Source organism: Macaca mulatta, chromosome 13 (genome assembly GCF_049350105.2).
Source record: "Macaca mulatta isolate MMU2019108-1 chromosome 13, T2T-MMU8v2.0, whole genome shotgun sequence".
NCBI lineage: Eukaryota > Metazoa > Chordata > Mammalia > Primates > Cercopithecidae > Macaca > Macaca mulatta.
Window position 1 is genome coordinate 64,349,051 of NC_133418.1, and position 18,061 is coordinate 64,367,111.

Genomic DNA, 18,061 nt, shown 5'->3' on the forward strand with positions numbered 1-18,061 from the left:
GGGAGGACCAGTATGGTTTTGTGAGGCATATCTGAGGAATTCACTCCCCAGTCTTCTCCATCTGCAGTATGGCTCATTCATTTGTTCAATCAACAAATATTTATTAGATTCCTGCTATATGCAACCTGCTGAGTTAACTGCTGGGGAAGGGATGCAAAGAGGTAAAAGGCACAGTCATTGTGAATCAGAAATTGCTACTAGTGGAGAATTAAATTAATTAGAATCCTATTAAATAACTGGTCACAGTTAAGCTGGAATGGTGAGAACAGTGAGCTTTAAAAAATGCTGATATAGAATTCACTTTGCCTGTGTAGCCAGCAGTCCCAGGCAAAGGACCTGAGTACTCTGGAATGAATGGGAATATTATTCTTTATACTTTATCAGTGGTACACGCACTTAAAACTTGTTTTTCAAATGTAGGGGTGAGTATACATTGGTGTTTCCTCACGTATTTGGCCCAGTCCTTCTTGTAAATAACAACACCAATGATTTAGAAAGAGGTTAGTAATAGGAACACAGTCTTTGTCCTGTGATTAAAGATAAAATAACTGTAACAGAGGATAAGTCCATGTATTTTAACCTTCTGAGCTGACCTCTAACTGATTACCTGCCACTAATTCATTCCAAATGGAACAAGACAAAGAAATCTTTACTTTTCCCGTTTGCGGTATTATCTTTCTCAGATCACCAGCATAAGCAAATATTTCCCCCCACCCTGCGGTGTGCAAGAGGCTCTAGGCACTGTGGGGAATTATAAATAGGTACAAGACCCAACCCCTGTCCTCAAAGGGATTACAGTTGGTCCTATGTGGGGGCTAAAATTATATGCATAAAAGCACATAACAATAGGAGAGGGCAATATGATTAATCCATAAGTGAGAGATGTCAACTGGAGGAATGTAGAGGAAGATAATTTCTCTGGGGCCCACAGAGACGTTAGGCTTTTAGTCATCAAAGACAGGCTAGGATTTAGATGATAGAGAGAAACGATGACAGCAAACCAGTTCAAGGCAGTACTGCAGTATTTGGAGGGCACTGACCAGACCAGTGTGGCAGGAAAATGTTTGTCTATGAAACTAGTGGAACATAAGGTGGGAAACAAATTTAGGGCCATGTTATGGAGTCACTTTGACAATAGGCCAAGGGGCTTATATTTTATCTTATAGTCAATAACATTTTCTTCAATCTTCTTTTCTTTTTTTTTTTTTTTTTGAGGCTGAGTTTCACTCTTGTTGCCCAGGCTAGAGTACAATGGCACGATCTTGGCTCACTGCAACCTCCGCCTCCCAGGTTCCAGCAATTCTCCTGCCTCAGCCTCCCGAGTAGCTGGAATTACAGGTGCCCGCCACCACACGCAGCTAATTTTTTGTATTTTTAGTAGAGACAGGGTTTCACCATGTTGGCCAGGCTGGTCTTGAACTCCTGACCTCAGGTAATCCACCCGCCTTGGTCTCCCAAAGTGCTGGGATTGCAGGAGTGAGCCATCGCGTCTGACCTTTCTTAAACCTTATAGTCAGTTAACGGTTATTCAAAATCATGTCCATAGAAAAGTTTTGGAAGAGTGCAGCAGGGCATGAAATACATTGAAAGGGAATTCAAAACAAACCAAGAGACCGGTCGGAGGTTGATCCTGGAAGGTGTTGGCTGTTTCATTGAAGGATTCTGCTGTGCATGCAGTACTTGGGTTAAACTATGTAGTCATCCTTGACACATTCAAGTAGACATTAACCCTATTGTTTGAAGCTGTATCTAAATTCCCCATTTGGGCTGGTCTAGACCCATCCCAGACTGTAGAAGCTTGAAAAAGTTCTTCCTTCACCACACCACAAACAGCCTAAAGATAAAGACCTTGAGGCCCAAACAGGTCAGTTAGTTCCTAGGGATTGACTGTTTTCACAACGCAAAGGACGACTTCGTGTCTCATTAAGCACTTAACGCTTTAGCATCATGTCTCAAAGCAAAATGATAAACCTAACTGAAGAAAGACTAGAACGCTACAAGAGTTTTGCAGATCGGAGAGGTACAACGACTTCTTTTTTAGGGGGAGATTTAAGAATTTTTTTCTTTTTGTAGACACAGGGTCTTGTTTTGTTGCCAGGTTGGTCTCAAACTCCTGGCTTCAAATGATCCTCCTGCCTTGGCCTCCCAAAGTGCTGGAATTACAGGCATGAGCTACCACCCAGCTGTGATTTAAGACTTTTTTGATTCTCCTATTTGTAAAAGTTATATTATATTGTTTTTTCTTTGCAATATGCTTGTTGGTACAGGCCTGTGTCCTGTAATAATATTATTTTATTGCTATTTGGCCATAACATTAGATGAATTTCATAATAAAGGCATGGATTAGAATAAGCAAGCATGTATATACATAACCAAAGAAGCATTCTCTGCACAAAGTAAGGCAGTGCAGGCTGGGGCTTCACTCTCTTGGAGCTTGCATTTCAAAAATAGAGACTTGGTATTTTTGTACTGCAGTCATAAGTCATATCATCTGGTGTCCTTCCCTATCTCTCTCCCTCATGCCTACTATCCTGTTTCTCCTGGAAGCAGTACTAGGCTATGACTGTCCAGTGTCATAAGTCAGAATATTTAGGGCATATAAAGAACTCCTTTTTGGTGCTGGGTTGCAAACTCTCTATTTCATCCTAGAGTTTCTTCCAGAGCTCCGGAGTCTCCCCTCCTGTCACCTGCCATGGTCACAAGTCTCAGCAATGCCCCCCTGCAACACTCCCACCTCAGGACGGTGGCCTAGGAGCAAGCGTGTAAATACAAGCTAAGGATCAGTCACAAGGGAATGGCCGGGAGGCGTCTGAGGGGTTCAACACACATGGAAGTGTTCCCCTGAGGTGTGAAAACACTCTGCTATTACCGGGATGCCCCATATTTCCCCTCCCATTGAAATATAGTAAAGCGTAATGAAAAAGTGAGGTATAGACCTTAACGGGGGACAGGGAGGAAAGCAAGGCCTGTGTGAGAAGAAGTCTGTGAGCAGACAAACTTCCTTCACTAGCTAAGCACCTTCCTTCATGTCAGCACAAGGCTCAATCCGTGCCTCAGCAAAACATAATCACTAAAAGTCATACATACAATACTTGGGTTAGGAAATGCAAGCATGTGTTCCAAGGGCCTGTTTGCATAGATTCATTCTTTTCCATTTGCCCATGAGTCAGAATCATGGTATATGTATGGGAAGTATGCACATATGCACAGTCACACATATAGTTCCTTGTGTATATACCTATTTATAGCACATGCATATTCATGTGCCTCCCGTATACACACATCTAGACAGAAAAAAAAATGCCTCATCTGTAATGACTATGATGATCTCAATGACATTACTGGCCTTGATCTTTAATAGTCATTATCCTCTAGTTTCTGTAGTCTTATCCTCAGAAGCTGTATTCACTCTGGGCTCCCACTCTTCTGGAGTTAAAGGTAAAGGCTAGAAAGCCAGGCCAGCAAAGGTTAGCATATCCTCTTCTGGCCTAGGGAGTCCTTATGTCCATAGAACAGATGTAGGGTGGGCTGGAGCCGAGTAAACCTATCCCCTCTTCTACTGGAAATCACATTGAATTCTGACCCAAGGGGCCTCTGTGTTGCAAATGGAAAGGTAATTAAGCCACAAGACTTTGAGCCTTTTGGGGCTAAGAGGGCTTTTCACATCCAGTATGTTTTTGAAGGGCAGAGGGTAGAGGTAAGAGAGACATAAGAGGCCTTGAAGAGAATAGAAACAAGATAACGGGTGTTGGGTGCATTGCCATTAGGGGGCATGGATAAACAGAAAACACATTTAAAAATTAATTTTACTTTTAAAACACACTGAGAATTCTACCAGCATTCTTGATGGTGTGACAGAAGCATGGGGTTACCAACTTGCCCAATGAGTGTGCTGGGAAGACGGATGGGTTGAAGTGCTCCTTCTGCTATTATCGTGATTATTTTTTAAATGATTATCATCGTGGAAAATTTCACCTGCAGAGACCTGGAGTGAGACCTCGAAGGACAGGAGCCCTCCGCTGGTAACGACACTTGGTTGTTAACCAACACAACCAAGGATGGAGCCCAGTATCTATAGGGAGGTAACCAATCCCCAGGAGCAGCCCCCAGAGGAATGTCGGTCCCATTTCAGCCACTTCCAACAAGGAGAATTCTGCTAGCTGTGACTCGGTGTTGATTCAGATGATTCCTCCGGGATGCATGGCTGCAGTAGAGCTCGGAAAATCTGAAGCAAGCAAGAGGACTTGAGATTTCCATTTAGGAATGTTGACACCTTCCCATGTTCAAAGGATGTGTGTGTGTGTGTGTGTGTGTGTGTGTGTGGATGCATGGGTGCGCATGTGTGTTGGGCCTGTGCAGAGGGTGAGAGTCCATCCTTTCTCCACTACCCAGCTGTGTTAGGCTTGCTGAAGTGGAAGGTGCTGCCCGTAACTACTCACCCTCTCCTATCATCTCCCTTCTTTGGAACCAAGCTGACAGAACTCTTTAGCATGGGCACTCTTCGTTTTTTTTTCTTTTTCTTTTTCTTTTTTTTTTTTTTTGATGGGCCAAGCTTACAGTTTTCAAAGTGCTATGACAGGATGGTTGCAAAAATAAAAAGCTAGTGAAAGCTTAGTCACAATATTTCTATAGCTGGCAATCAAAAGATCATATTGCATGCAACTGGCAAAATCATCATAGGGAAATTATGCATTTTCCAGAATACCTTATTCCCTTCTGTGTATTAAACATTACTTTAATATTCTGGTGACAATGTTTTATAATTAATCTAAATGTAAGGGAATGAACACACCAGAGATTATGTCTCAGTGCAAAGAGGTGAAAAAGGCGTCTTTGCAGTGGCAGACCGGATTACAGACTCAACTCCTTTCACTTACAAGCAACCACAGCTATCACTGAGGGCTAATATCCTGCCACATCCTCCAGTGAATGCAAACATTCTGTACACTTTGGGGAGTAAAACTCTTTCACTCATAAGGGTGTTAATGTTAACACAGAAGAAAAGTGTTTTAAAAATTGCGTTAGTTCATAGACTTATATTGAACTCATGAGGGGGAATCTAGCCCCAGAGAGATAAAAACTAAAGAGCTCAGCCATAAACCAGTATGATAACATCCTTATTATAAGATGCAAATTGAGGGACCCAATTCACTAAAACACATGTTACTGGTATTTAATTTTGCTTGTGGGAATATATCAGAAGTTGGCCTATGCCTTATGCACAATGTACTTAAAACGAGGGCAAGTAACTTTAGCTATAAAAAACAGTGATAAAGCAGCACAGGGCAAGCCGGGATTGAGAGATAATTGCGAGGCTCTAATTTAAGTGTCAGCATACACAGCTTTCTTTCCTAGCTTAGGCTGGGAAGCACAGCGCCCGTGTGCTGAAGGCGAGTGGGCTCTGTGTTAGGGAGGCTGGGGTCCCAAACCAGGGCAGGGGAATGGTGGCCCTGCGTGGCTCGTGGACCTCTCTCAGGGATTCCTCTCAGCAGGGACTGGAAGAGCAGACCCACACCCAGTGGTCATTGCAGGAACTTCACTTGAGCTGGTCTGCTTGTGAGCCTGTGGTTTGGAGAGGAGAAGACGCACTTCCCCATGAGAAAAAGGTCAGTTCCTCTTTCCCTGGGTGGCACAAACAGCCTGCTGGGTGTCCTTGGCCTTCCTACCACCCTTGAGTCAGTGAATTCCCTCTCAGGGTGTCACTGAGAGGATGCACTCTGTGTGTCTCCAGGTGGTCATCCCTGTGGGCTCCACAGATGAGGACACCGGCCCTCAGCTCCGCCCCCTCTCAGAAGCCTTCCTCACCTGGAGGTTCTGGGTGAAGGGAGCTCCCCACCGGAGACTCATGTGGGATTGTGTGTGGACCATAGAGCCACAGAGTGTCACCTGGGAGCCGGGCGAAATGCGCAACCTGCAGCCCCTCCCTCCTCAGACCTATGATTCACGATTTGCGTTTTAGGAAGACACGTGAACTTGTGAGAAGTGTGCTACACCTACCCTCTGACCACTGCATGAGCCCCTCATTCACCATTTAGGGCTTGCAGGGTTTGAAGAATTAAGAGACGGTCTTCTAAATGCCTCATTTTTAGGGGGTTAAACCTTTATGATTAGAGGGAAAATTATTGCAAGAAGCATTGGGATGCATCAGAGGTCAACAGAGCGCAAGCATGAAATGCCACTAACACTATGTTAGATAACATCAGGGGTCACCTCGAGGTTGGCTGGGGAGGAAAGGGATGTCCAGCCCTTGAGGGCATGAGATGTCTGCTGAGAGAGACATTTGCTCTGATGGTGTTGGCTCAAGCCCAAGAGGACGCTATGGACATCAGCGTGGTCTGCCCCTGCCTAGCCCATTCCAGAAATAGGCCACCGGCCACCTCCTGAAGAGTGAAAGTTAGGGAGAGCAGAGAGGAGGGGGTAGGGGGCAGAGGACAGGGGTCCCCAGGCCACCAAATGGTGAAACTCAGTTAACCTTGAGGCAGACTGGGTGAGCCTACAGTGATTGCAGGGGCTTAGACTAACCCTGCCCCGCTAAACTGCCAATGTCTGGATTTCCTTAATAAGATGAAAATCTTCTTGTAACACAATTAGGAGAGAAAATGCTTATACCACAAAGGCTGGGTTGAGGTAACACTTAAGTGTGAATGGGTTAAAGAATAACCAGCCAATCAATCACCAAGTCTCAACAAGGAGTGAAGACATGGCCCTCTCCTGGTTTTGCTGGGGTGCACTGAACATGTGTGGGAAAGACTCAGATAAAACTGATCATAGGGTTGGGTGCAGAGCGTGCATTTTGAAGTCTCCCCTCTTAGCCAGGAGTCTGGGCCTAGTTTACGTCATACTGAGTGAGAGAGGAAGCATCTTAGTAAGGGTTGTATTTCAGTCAGGCAGCTGCAAAGACCACAGCTCAACTTTGCATTCTTCAATGAAGCTTTTTGCTTTTTTGTTTTTAAACCCAGGTTATTTCATACAGAGGAGGTTGGCTCTTAGGGCTTTATTAATTGGAGCATTATATTTAAATGTCTTATTTTTTCATCTGACCCTGTCTTAGTCTTCGTGACTTCCCTTGTAGCAAGCATAGCCCTCCTCACGTAACTCCTGGGTGATGAGTGAGCTCTGTATGGATGCCCAGATGTAAATGGCCTTTGGAAGGACCGGCAAGAACTTTGGTGGGATAATTTCCTCTCCTAGGATGGATTTTATTTTCCTTATTGTGTTCTCACTAGAATGGCCACATGCATCCAGGTCTCTGGAGTAACTTACTTTTGTTGTCTCTCCATTTTTAAAAAGCAAAGTGGACATTTTTCTCAAGCCTTTTGAAGTTCAAATTACATCATCAGATCATCTAAACGCTGTCAGATGGGCAGAAGATTGGGGATGGGTTGGGGGAGTGGGATCACTAATTACCACATTCGAATGTGTGGATTCAAATGCTCCTGTTTCTTCTATAGATTCGATCCAGGCTTTAACTTCAGTTTCATGTGTGACCTTTGAGAAGCCATCTCTCCAAGTGCTTCCTTTGGAAGGGTGAGCCCCGGGTGTCTCTCTCTGAGAGAGGCCCTTGCTCCATCTGGGCTTGACTCTGCCACGTGGGATCAGAAGGAACGTACATTCTGTCAGCAGCTGCCGGAAATGCTGGAGCAGCAGCCCTGGAGGGCGGGTGAAGCAGTCTCTGGTTTTGGAGGAGGCGTGAGAAGAAATTCATGGGGGGCTTTAATTCTTTTTAGATTCCCAACCATTTTCTTCTAGCTGCTACTCCCTGCATTTGTGTAACTATTAGTTTGCAACACATGTGGCAAGCTTTCTCTCATTGGCTGCTCACTGCGGCACTGTGGGGCCATGCAGCCAGGCAGGTGCTAATGCCTCCGTTTCACTGACTGGGAGACTGAGACTCAGAGCAGTTGGGAGCTCTCCTAAGATAACACAGCTAGTTAGAAGTCAAGCCAGGTCCCCAGGGTAGAGCTTTCAGTACTGTGTGAGGGCAGCATAAAATGAAGTCTGTAGACTGTTTTTTCTCTGAGAAGTTCAAGTCTTCTGCCTTACTGCTTCTTCCCTCCCAGACAATAAGTTGGTCTTGTGCCCTCTCCAGGGACAAACTTGGGAAACACCTCTTCAGTGTGAGGTAGCAGTCTCCTTTAGCTATTGTCACAGCCAATTCACAGAGGTCTAAGGCCCCCAGCTTAATTGATGGTTAATGACCAATTCCACCCCATTCCCCCACCTCCATCAAAAAAGCGGGCAAACACCACTTCATGCCTACTAGAATGGCTATTAAAAACAAACAAACAAAAACAGAAAATAACAAGTGTTAGCTAGAATGTGGAGAAGATGGAGACTGCATGCATTGCTGGTGGGAATGTCAAATGCTGGAATCACTGTGGAAAACGGTTTGGTAGTTTCTCAAAAAGTTAAACACTTACCATACGATCCTGAAATTCCACTCCCAAGTGTACAGCCAAAACAATGGAAATCAGGGATTTAAGCGGATTTCTATACACCCATGTTCATAGCAGTATTAGTCACAATAAATACAAAGTAGAAACAACCCAAGCATCCATGAAAAAGATGAATGAGGCCTGGCATGGTCGCTCACACCTGTAATCCCAGCACTTTGGGAGGCTGAGGTGGGTGGATCACCTGAGGTCAGGAGTTCAAGACAAGCCTGGCCAACATGGTGAAACCCCGTCTCTACTAAAAATATAAAAATTAGCTGGGCGTGGCGGTGCATGCCTGTAATCCCAGTTACTCAGGAGGCTGAAGCACAAGAATCACTTGAGCCCGGGAGGCGGAGGTTGCAGTGAGCTGAGATCATACCATTGCACTCCAGCCTGGGTGACAGAGGGAAAATGTGTCTCAGGAAAAAAAAAAAAAAAAAGAAAAGATGAATGGATAAACAAAATGTAAGCTATACACACAGTGGAATAATATTCAGGCATAGAAAGAAATGAAATTTTGACATATGCTACAACATGGATGGACCTTGCAAACATTGTGCTAAATGAGATATGCCAGATATAAAAGGACCAATATTATATGTTTCCACTTCCATGAGGTACCTAGACTAGGCAAATTCATAGGGACAGAAAGTGGAATAGAGATTACCAGGGGATTAATGAAGGGTTGGGAAAGAGAGCTACTGTTTAACGGCTAGGGAATTTATGCTGGGGATGATGAAAAAGTTCTGGAGGTGGATAGTGGGATGAGGACACAGCATTGCAAACGTACTTAATGCCACTGAAGTGTATACTCACAAATGATTAAAATGGTAAATGTTACATTATATATATATTAACATAATTTTAAAAGACTGTTAAAAGAAAGCAAACAGGCCAGGTGCGGTGGCTCATGCCTGTAATCCCAGCACTTTGGGAGGCCAAGGCGGGTGGGTCACTTGAGGCCAGGAGTTCAAGACCAGCCTGGCCAACGTGGTGAAACCCTACCTCTACTGAAAATACCAAAATTAACTGGGATGTGGCAGCACATGCCTGTAATCCCAGATACTTGGGAGGCTGAGGCACGAGAATCGCTTGAACATGGGAGGTAGAGGTTGCAGTGAGCCGAGACTACACTACTGCACTATAGCCTGGGCAACAGAGTGAGACTCTGTCTCAAGAAAAAAAAAAAAAGGAAGCAAACAAACCCAAATAGAAAAAACAACCGAACAAACAAAAACAAAAAAGGAGGCAAAAGAAGAAGAGAGGGCCCAAGGGTAAAGGACAGGGGCTGGTGTGGAAGACACAACAGTACATCATGAAAAGGAAGAAGAAAAAGAGAAAGGGTGTCTCTGGGAGAGGTCCAGGTGGTGCTCTACCCAAGGGGTCGCATACCTTAGTGCTGGGAAGAGAGGCATTCTCTGGGGCCTGAGACTCCTGCAGGAAAACTGTCCCAGTATCAGCCAGAGAAGAGATGGCTTTCTTTTACTATATGGCAGCAGCCCTGGAGCTCCGGGGCAGGATCATAGCCTTAGGGCGGGAGAAGTGCCCATTTCCAATTTATTTATGTGTTTTATCCCCAGAGTGGGATAAATGATTGTGAAACTGACCTAATATTTATGTCTATTTTCAGGCCGGGGGTTGATATGAGTGCTTTCTTGATGAACTGCGCCCTCAGAGCTATTTACTTTAGTGGAAGGTTTCTTTTGAGGAGGAGATTGGGAAAAGTTATCAAATTCTGTGGTTGCTGCTTCCTCTAATTATATTCTCACTTTTGAATAATTTTTAAGCCCTTCGGAAGTACAAGAAATAGGGGCTTTTTAAAATGATGAGAGCATTCCCACCAAAGGTAAAATGCTCCCTACCCCGGGGCCCAGCTCTTTACAGTGAGTTTGTGAAATCTACTTTTATCATTCTAAAAGTTTCATGTTGTCCATACTGCCTGTTAGGAAATGTGGAAGAGCTGGCTTTCAAACTTGGACTTGAAGCCAGGCATCGTAGTGCGTGATTGTAATCTTAGCTACTTGCTTGAGCTGAAGACTTTGAGGCTACAGTGAGCTATGATTGATTGTGTCACTATGCTCCAGCTTGGATGACAGAGCGAGACCTCAGTCTCAAAAAAAAAAAAAAAAAAAAAAAAAAAAAAAAAAAAAAAAAGGACTAAGGCTGGCAGAGACAAGAAGACTAAAACTTTGTATTAATTTGTTGTATGGTCATTCCTCGTTTTTTCAGAATGGACTGCTCTCTTTTTTCCCTTTAAGCAACAAGATGGTAGAATTACAACCCAGCCCCTGCCTGTAGAACTCTCTGTTCAGTCCTGAAGGTTAAAGTCCGTAGATGAAAAAGGCTGGAATGCAAGGTGTGAACACTGAGATAAAGCAGAGCATGGGCACTTGTTTTGTTTGGTTGCCATGAGGCTCCGTTTTATTTTATTTTTAAGACAAGGTCTTGCTCTGTCACCCAGGCTGGAGTGCAGTGGTATGATCATGGCTCACTGCAGCCTCAACCTCCTGGGCTCAAGCAATCCTCCCACCTCATCCTCCCCAGTAGCTGGGGCTAGCCACCAAACCTGGCTAATTTTTTATAGAGACAGGGGTCTCAGTATGTTGCCTAGGCTGGCCTTGTACTCTTGGGCTCAAGCGATCCTCATGCCTCGGCCTCCCAAAGTGTTGGAGTACAGGTGTGAACCACTGTGCTAAGCGTCATCAGGCTTTAGAACTAGAAGCTCAAGAAGTGGCCTCAACAGTAAAGGGACTTCAGAAATGAAATTACATTCTGAAACCAGTGCAGAGGAACCAAGTATTCAGCACTGACTTGCTCTCAGGTAGCACTGAGCATATATTTGCTGGCGACAGAGGCAGATGATTTGAATTTATTTTTTGCCAAATGGTTTTGTTTCCTGAGTCCTGAGAGATGACCTGGTCAAACCTTCCCCTTTAATCTTATTAAGGAAAATCGATGGGCACAAGCTGGGATTAACTACAAGGGAATTTGAGCAGCAAGAGAAGCTCATTCTTACAAGGTGCTTGGTAAATTTGGGGAATTCTCTGAACATTCTGAGTAAATATCTGGGTGGAGGGCAAGGAAGTGACTATATTATTACTAGCAATGCAAGGAGATAGTCATAGCTTTGACAAATACTTTTAGGTTTGCTGAAGAGTTTTTATTTTCTTCTTTTGTCTCTATGCCACCCAGGTATTGCTATTGCCCTAATTTCTCAGAGAAGTAAACCCAGGCTCAGAGTAGTCTGGGGGTTTGTTGGAGGCCACAGAACCGGTTAGAAGAAGCATGGATTAGGATGCAGGTATTGTGACTCATTCTGCAGACTTCCTTTGGGGTTTTCAATCTTGTCCTTTCTGGTTGTGCCCACGCCTGGGTTTAGACTCATGCTGGGGGCTAGGTGGGAGCGTGTTGGATGTCTTGGGGTGAGTGTGGGAATGGAGGGTAGCTCTTGCAGTGCTCAGGCTAAAGCTGGTCCTAACCCTGCCATGCAGGGGCAGGGGGTGGTGGGTGATAGCAATTCAGGCCAGACCGTTTCTCAGAAGGGTGGAGTGTGAGTGCTGGGTCAGGCTAGTGAGGCATGGTTGTCTGTAATTGCATTCAGCTTGCAATAGCTGATGGCACTGATGAATGGAGCCTCTGGGCCACTTCTGGGCCTGGCCAGCTCCCCTGCCTTCCCCTTCAAATTCAGGTGCCCTCTTTTGAGGTTGCTGTTCTGGTCAGGATAGCTAAGCTGTCCTTCAGTAGGCCATTGTTTTAGTATTCTCAGATTATCTGGGAGGGTCTCTAGTCTCCTCTCCTCAGACGGATTTAGCACATCTCACCTTGATGGTTCCTGAAGCAAGGACTCTGACTTTGAGAGGACGGAAGGTGGGGGAGCTTGCTGAGCTGAGACTGGAGCTGGCAGGAGCGCTGGCAGCGAGGATGGCAGCTGCAGGGACCCTATCCAGGTGCCGTGTTGGGGCCAGGCCTTGAAGGCAAACTCTTCCTACTCCCCATGTGTGCTGACAGGAGTGTCTCAGGGAGGGGGCTGCTGAGGTTGTCTTCGGGCCACATGGCTGCTGGGCATGGCACTGGATTCAGGACCAAGAGTCCTGGGCTCTAACTCCTGTTCCTTCACTTCATGTTCTTTTCTCTGGATCTTAGTTTTCTCATCTGTAGCAGGAGCCGACGAATTCTAAGGTCACTCTTAGATTCTACAGGACTCTCCCTGGAAGAGAACTCAGGAGGGGCGCCTGGGAGGCGGCTGCTCAGGGTGGCCAGGTACAAAGCCACCAGGCAGAGGCACAGGAGGCATCCCTGAATCACCGAGGAGTCACCGGCCATGAGCAATCTGTGGTGGGAGAGAAGGAGGTGCAGGCCAGTCAGGGGAAGGAGGTGACTTCAAAAAACGCCAGGAAAGTTTACAAGCAGGTTTTGTCTAAGTGATTGGCCAGTAGGCGCTAGTAGCAAACACACCAATGCAGGGTCTCAACTTGGTCAGGAATGGAATGCTTTTTTTTTTTTTTTTCTTAAAGAAAATAAATCCAATCAGGTCTTTTATCTTGTTTAGAAATCATAAATTTAACATGTATTGGGGTTAGCAGACCAGTTCAGAGGCTGTTTGGGAGCACTGGTTCATTAGGCTGGGAGTATTTATGAGGCAGAGTTTAAAGGACACCATTTAACAATTCTTGGCCTGGGGCTGTCTTGGTTGCAGCTTTGGGCATCTTTTGGAGTTCTGTTTGGAAGTTTTGCTTGTTCAAATATAGTTTAGAATGCAGAGAATTAAGTGCCTTTTGAAAACATTTTCATCCCATCCTAGGCAGTTAAATTCCCAACACTTTGGAATCATGGCTATAATTCAGTTTACAAACACAAATTGAGTGCCCACTTTGTTATTTTATTTTATTTTATTTTTGAGACAGAGTCTCACTCTGTTGCCCAGGCTGGAGTGCAGTGGTGTGATCTCGGCTCACTGCAACCTCCGCCTCCCAGGTTCAAGTGATTCTCCTGCCTCAGCCTCCCGAGTAGCTATGATTTTTGGTGTGCGCCACCACCCCCAGCTAATTTTTGTATTTTTAGTAGAGACAGGATTTCGACACATTGGCCAGGCTGGTCTCAAACACCTGACCTCAGGTGATCCACCAGCCTCTGCCTCCCGAAGTGCTGGGATTACAGGTGTGAGCCACCGTGCCTGGCCCCCACTATGTCTTACTACCTGCAAGACACAGTACCGAGTGTTTTGAGGAAAACGACAATTGAACAATAGTAGGTCCACAGCAGGTGACTCAAACAACATTTCCCAAATTGTATTAAGTTTGGGGAATTTTTATTTTCAGATAAGAAGGCACATCAACGCACATCTACATGCTGACCTACCTGTGTCTTTTTGTTGTGGGGCTTGGGTCTTGGTTCCTGAAAACTTTTTCATAATTGATAGGTGAAAATAACAAAAATGTGGTAGACATGTCTTGGAATGAGCACTATTAAAAAGAAAAATAAGACTCTGGAATACAAACTAGTTTATGTTTTGTATTCTGAGTAGTAATGTCTACGCAGTGGACACTTGGCAAGGGTAAAGAACATGCTCTCTGCTTGAGCATCTGTGAGGTGGATTTCAGTTGTTCCTCCGAGCCATGTAGCATTATTGCCATTTTCTCGATAAAGTCACTGGAGCTTAAACTAGTTAAGTGGCTCGATAAAGGTCATCTAGCTAGTAACTGGTAAAGTCAAGTCTTTCTGACTCAAAAATCCATGCTCTTATTAATTAATTAATTTTAAAAATATGAATTGAACATTTCTCATCAAACATGCTGCCTCCACACGAGGCATTCTGTGTACTCTAAGGAGAAGAATCAGACAATCACCAAACACAGCACAATATAACATATTTTGTAATTAAGTGCTACTTTAGGAGCTATATGAATTCAGGGAAGGGAGAATATGTCAGCTGGAGAGGCTTGGCACAATGTCTTGAGAGGATCTCAAGCTGAGTCTCAGAGCACAGAAAAGATTTGCAGGAACCGTGAACAGAGAAGAGCGGCAGAACTTGTGTCTGGGGGGCAGTGAGATGCAGAGGTAAATTGGAGCAGATGCTTTAACTTTGCAAGGTCACCTGCTTTGAGGTTCAATTATAACTACCTAGAGTGGCCTTTCAGCCCTCAAATAGTGAAGAGGGTGGTTTCATTGTCTAACTCCCACGTTCATCTGCCTTAATAGTGACTAGCTCTAAGTCCAGAAGGAGAACTGGGAGGGGTGAGAATATGAAATAATTACTCATTGATAGCAATTTCCACATGCTTCCTAAAACAATAACCAACCCAAATTACCTACATCTACACAGATGACACAGATGATACAATAATGAAATAATTGATGAAATAATAATGAGAGAAGTCATAAAAGTAGAGATTTTAAAAGCCCTGTGTTCCCAAGAGCCATATGCTACTAGCTGCAAAGCGCTTCTTTCTGTGCGTGATCAAAACCTTTTCTGTTCTCTTAAAAAATAATACATTGGTAAGCAGGTGCTTCATTGGTTGAAGAGGTCATTGCTGGGTGCCAGGTTGGTTTTCAGAGAACAGACATGACATTTCTATGAAATCAACTTGAACAAGGTATTTAACTCAGCTTCTCAAAATTTGCCAAAAAACTTTATTTAAAGAGATTCTCAGAGGAGGCTGTTGTGGTGACTCTAACTGACTGCATCCTATGCCCACTCTTCCCTCTCTTTTGGCCTTCTTTTTCAGCCCTGTGTAAACCCAAGAAGGTGGGGTGGGGAAAGAGACTACAGGCTGGTTTAGTGTTCTGCAGGTGGACAGGAGAGGTTGGAAGCTGGGAGGTGGGGTGGAGTCTCAGAAGAACAGAGTGGCTCGCAGTGGCATTGTGCGGCTTCTTAGCCACCACACTGGGTCTCCCTGGGGGGTGGCTGTTGTTGCCATCCTCTGTTTTGCCACTGGTGGTGACTAGTGGGAACGTTTCTCATAGGGTTTTGGATGGATGTCCATGTTTATCTCTTGAGGCCCATTAATTTGGTTGCTTGGGTGCTGTAGTGATGGGTCTATGCCATGTCTTGGAAAGAGCACTAGATTAGAAAAGAAGCCTTGGTCCTGGACAGTTCTGCTTCATGGCTTTAGATGAGTTCCTTAAGGTTTCTCCATCTCAATTTCCTTATTTGCCATCTGGATTGTTATGCTAGATAATCTCCAAGCTCCCTTCCAAGTCTGTGATGAGAGGCCAAAGTTATAAATTCAGTCTCCTCGTGGAGTAGACAGTGCTGCATTGTGCCACAGTCACAGACAGCAGCCCTGTCCTATCCTCACCATGACTCCTCTAGGTGAGACTGTCAGTGGTTCAGACCAAATCCTTTGTCTTTTTTTTTTTTTTTTTTTTTTTTTTTTGACAGAGTTTTGTTCTTGTTGCCCAAGCTGGAGAGCAATGGTGCGATCTCGGCTCACTGCAACCTCTGCCTCCCGGGTTCAAGCGATCCTCCTGCCTCAGCCTCCTGAGTAGCTGGGATTACAGGCATGTGCCACCACGCCCAGCTAATTTTTTGTATTTTTAGTAGAGACGGGGTTTCACCACGGTGGCCAGGCTGGTCTCGAACTACTGACCTCAGGTGATCCACCCACCTCAGCCTCCCAAAGTGCTGGGCTTACAGGTGTCAGTCACTGCGCTCAGCAGTCTTTTTGATTAAAATAACTCCCAGTTGATGCTGTCAGCAAAATTGTGTAGACAATCTAGGGGGGCACCCATGCTGGTGTGCCTGAGACCGGGTGGCTTCCCTCAGTTTTAAAACCAGCAAAGCACTGGGCAAACCAGGCCAGGCGGCCACCCCGAGAAGGACAGTTCCCATCAATTTAGTGTTAAGGTGGTGCTAAGCCAGGGCGAGTGACAGCATCACTAAGAGATGTAAAAAATTCCAGAAAACTCTGATTTTTCTTGGCCATTACTTGACTTCTCTTAAAGTCTCTTCAGGTCCCTATTAAGTAAATACTGAAATTTAAATGATGAAATGCTTTCTCCCCCAGCCGCTATGCCTATGTCACTTCATATCCCAGAAGCTAGTTTGGACCTGAGCCTAGCTGGTCTTGCACCAGATGTCCCTGAAGTCACCTTCTCACCCCAGGCTTCTCCTTCTGCCTTCACCTGTCCTAGGGTGGGAGCTGAAGGTTCAGAGGAGTCAGGTGTGACTGTGACTGGGCCTCTGCCTCGGTTCTCACACAGTCTCCCAAGCCCTACCTCATGCCTGCAAAGGAGCAACTTTTCTTCCAAAAAAATCTTTTCCTTCCAAAATGGATGCTTTGACTGGGCTGCTAAAAAGTGTATGACCACAAGAGAACAAGAGCATTAAGAGATGAGCATGGGTGTTCCATGCCTAAAATTCCGAGATATCCTGATTTAAGTGAGTTATTCTTGAAGGGAGGGATCTGAGAGTGGTCGTAGAGTCTAAAAGAGCCCATTTTATAAAGCACAGCCTATAGTGGCTTAGACCCATTTTCCTGTTTCTTCTAAACTTGATTTGAATTGGGGAGCAATGCAAGTGGTTCCCTCAAGTGTCTTCCCTTTCACCTCATTCTCCTTCTACCCCTAACTTTGCTTATGAGGTGTTTCCTATATTCTCTGAGAGCACAAAACACTTAGAAGCCATTTTGTAATTCCTAAAATCTATTTGAATCATACAATTGACATAAACATGTATTTTTGTTGTAAAATTTAAAATTTTATCCATCTGATGGATGAGAATGACATGGTCTTGGTTTAATTCACATTTCCCTGAGTCCCTGAATGACTGTGTGGAGCAGGTCCTCCTTCACTCCTGGCCCCCTGGCTAACCTGTATCTAACTGATATAAACTAGAAATAAAGTTTATTGTGTTAGGCCTCTGAGATTGGGGTTGTTACAGCAGTTGGCCTCTCTGACTGATGCAGGGCATTTCAAATAATGGCAGAATACAGAAATCTTTTTAACTACTAAGAACCATACCAGGCAGGCCCAGCCCTACCTGACCTATAAGGGAAGTGGACTTTGATTTCTTAAGATCTAGCCTATGGTGTGAAAATCCAGGTAACTACAGAGAATTAAAATAGCCTTTTCTCCCTCTTCTGTTTCTGTCTCCCTCCCATTGCCATCTTTACCCATTGTCTTTTTCAATATTCTTTTCCTCTCTCCCTCTTCCAATTCACAGAAGCAAAATAGAAATGTTCAAAGGTTAAAATAGGCCAATAGTTCTTTGGCTATGTCAATGCATAACAAATTGGGGTAGAGAATTTTAACAATTAAAAAAAATTTGTTCTGAATCTTCCTTTGGCCTTAAGTACCATCTAGAGGATTACTGTTGTAGTGGTGTCTTTTCTCCTCTCTCTGGGTGGCTAAATATTTGCACCTCAGCTCCCTCCTTCCCTTTGTGTATGTGTATAGAAATAATTTCAATGCCCTAGCTTAAGATCTGGCAGTGAAAAATATCCTTATCCCCTTGGAGAAGGTCATCCAATTCTGGAAAAGCTGTCTCAAGAAAGGACCATACACGTTTTATAAAAGCATGATTATTAAGTTTCAGGTTTATTATCATGGAAATGCTTCCATTTCCCCCCCTACCCCACCCAATCCCCTCCTACAACCGTGAGTAAAATGACATCTGGGACATTGGG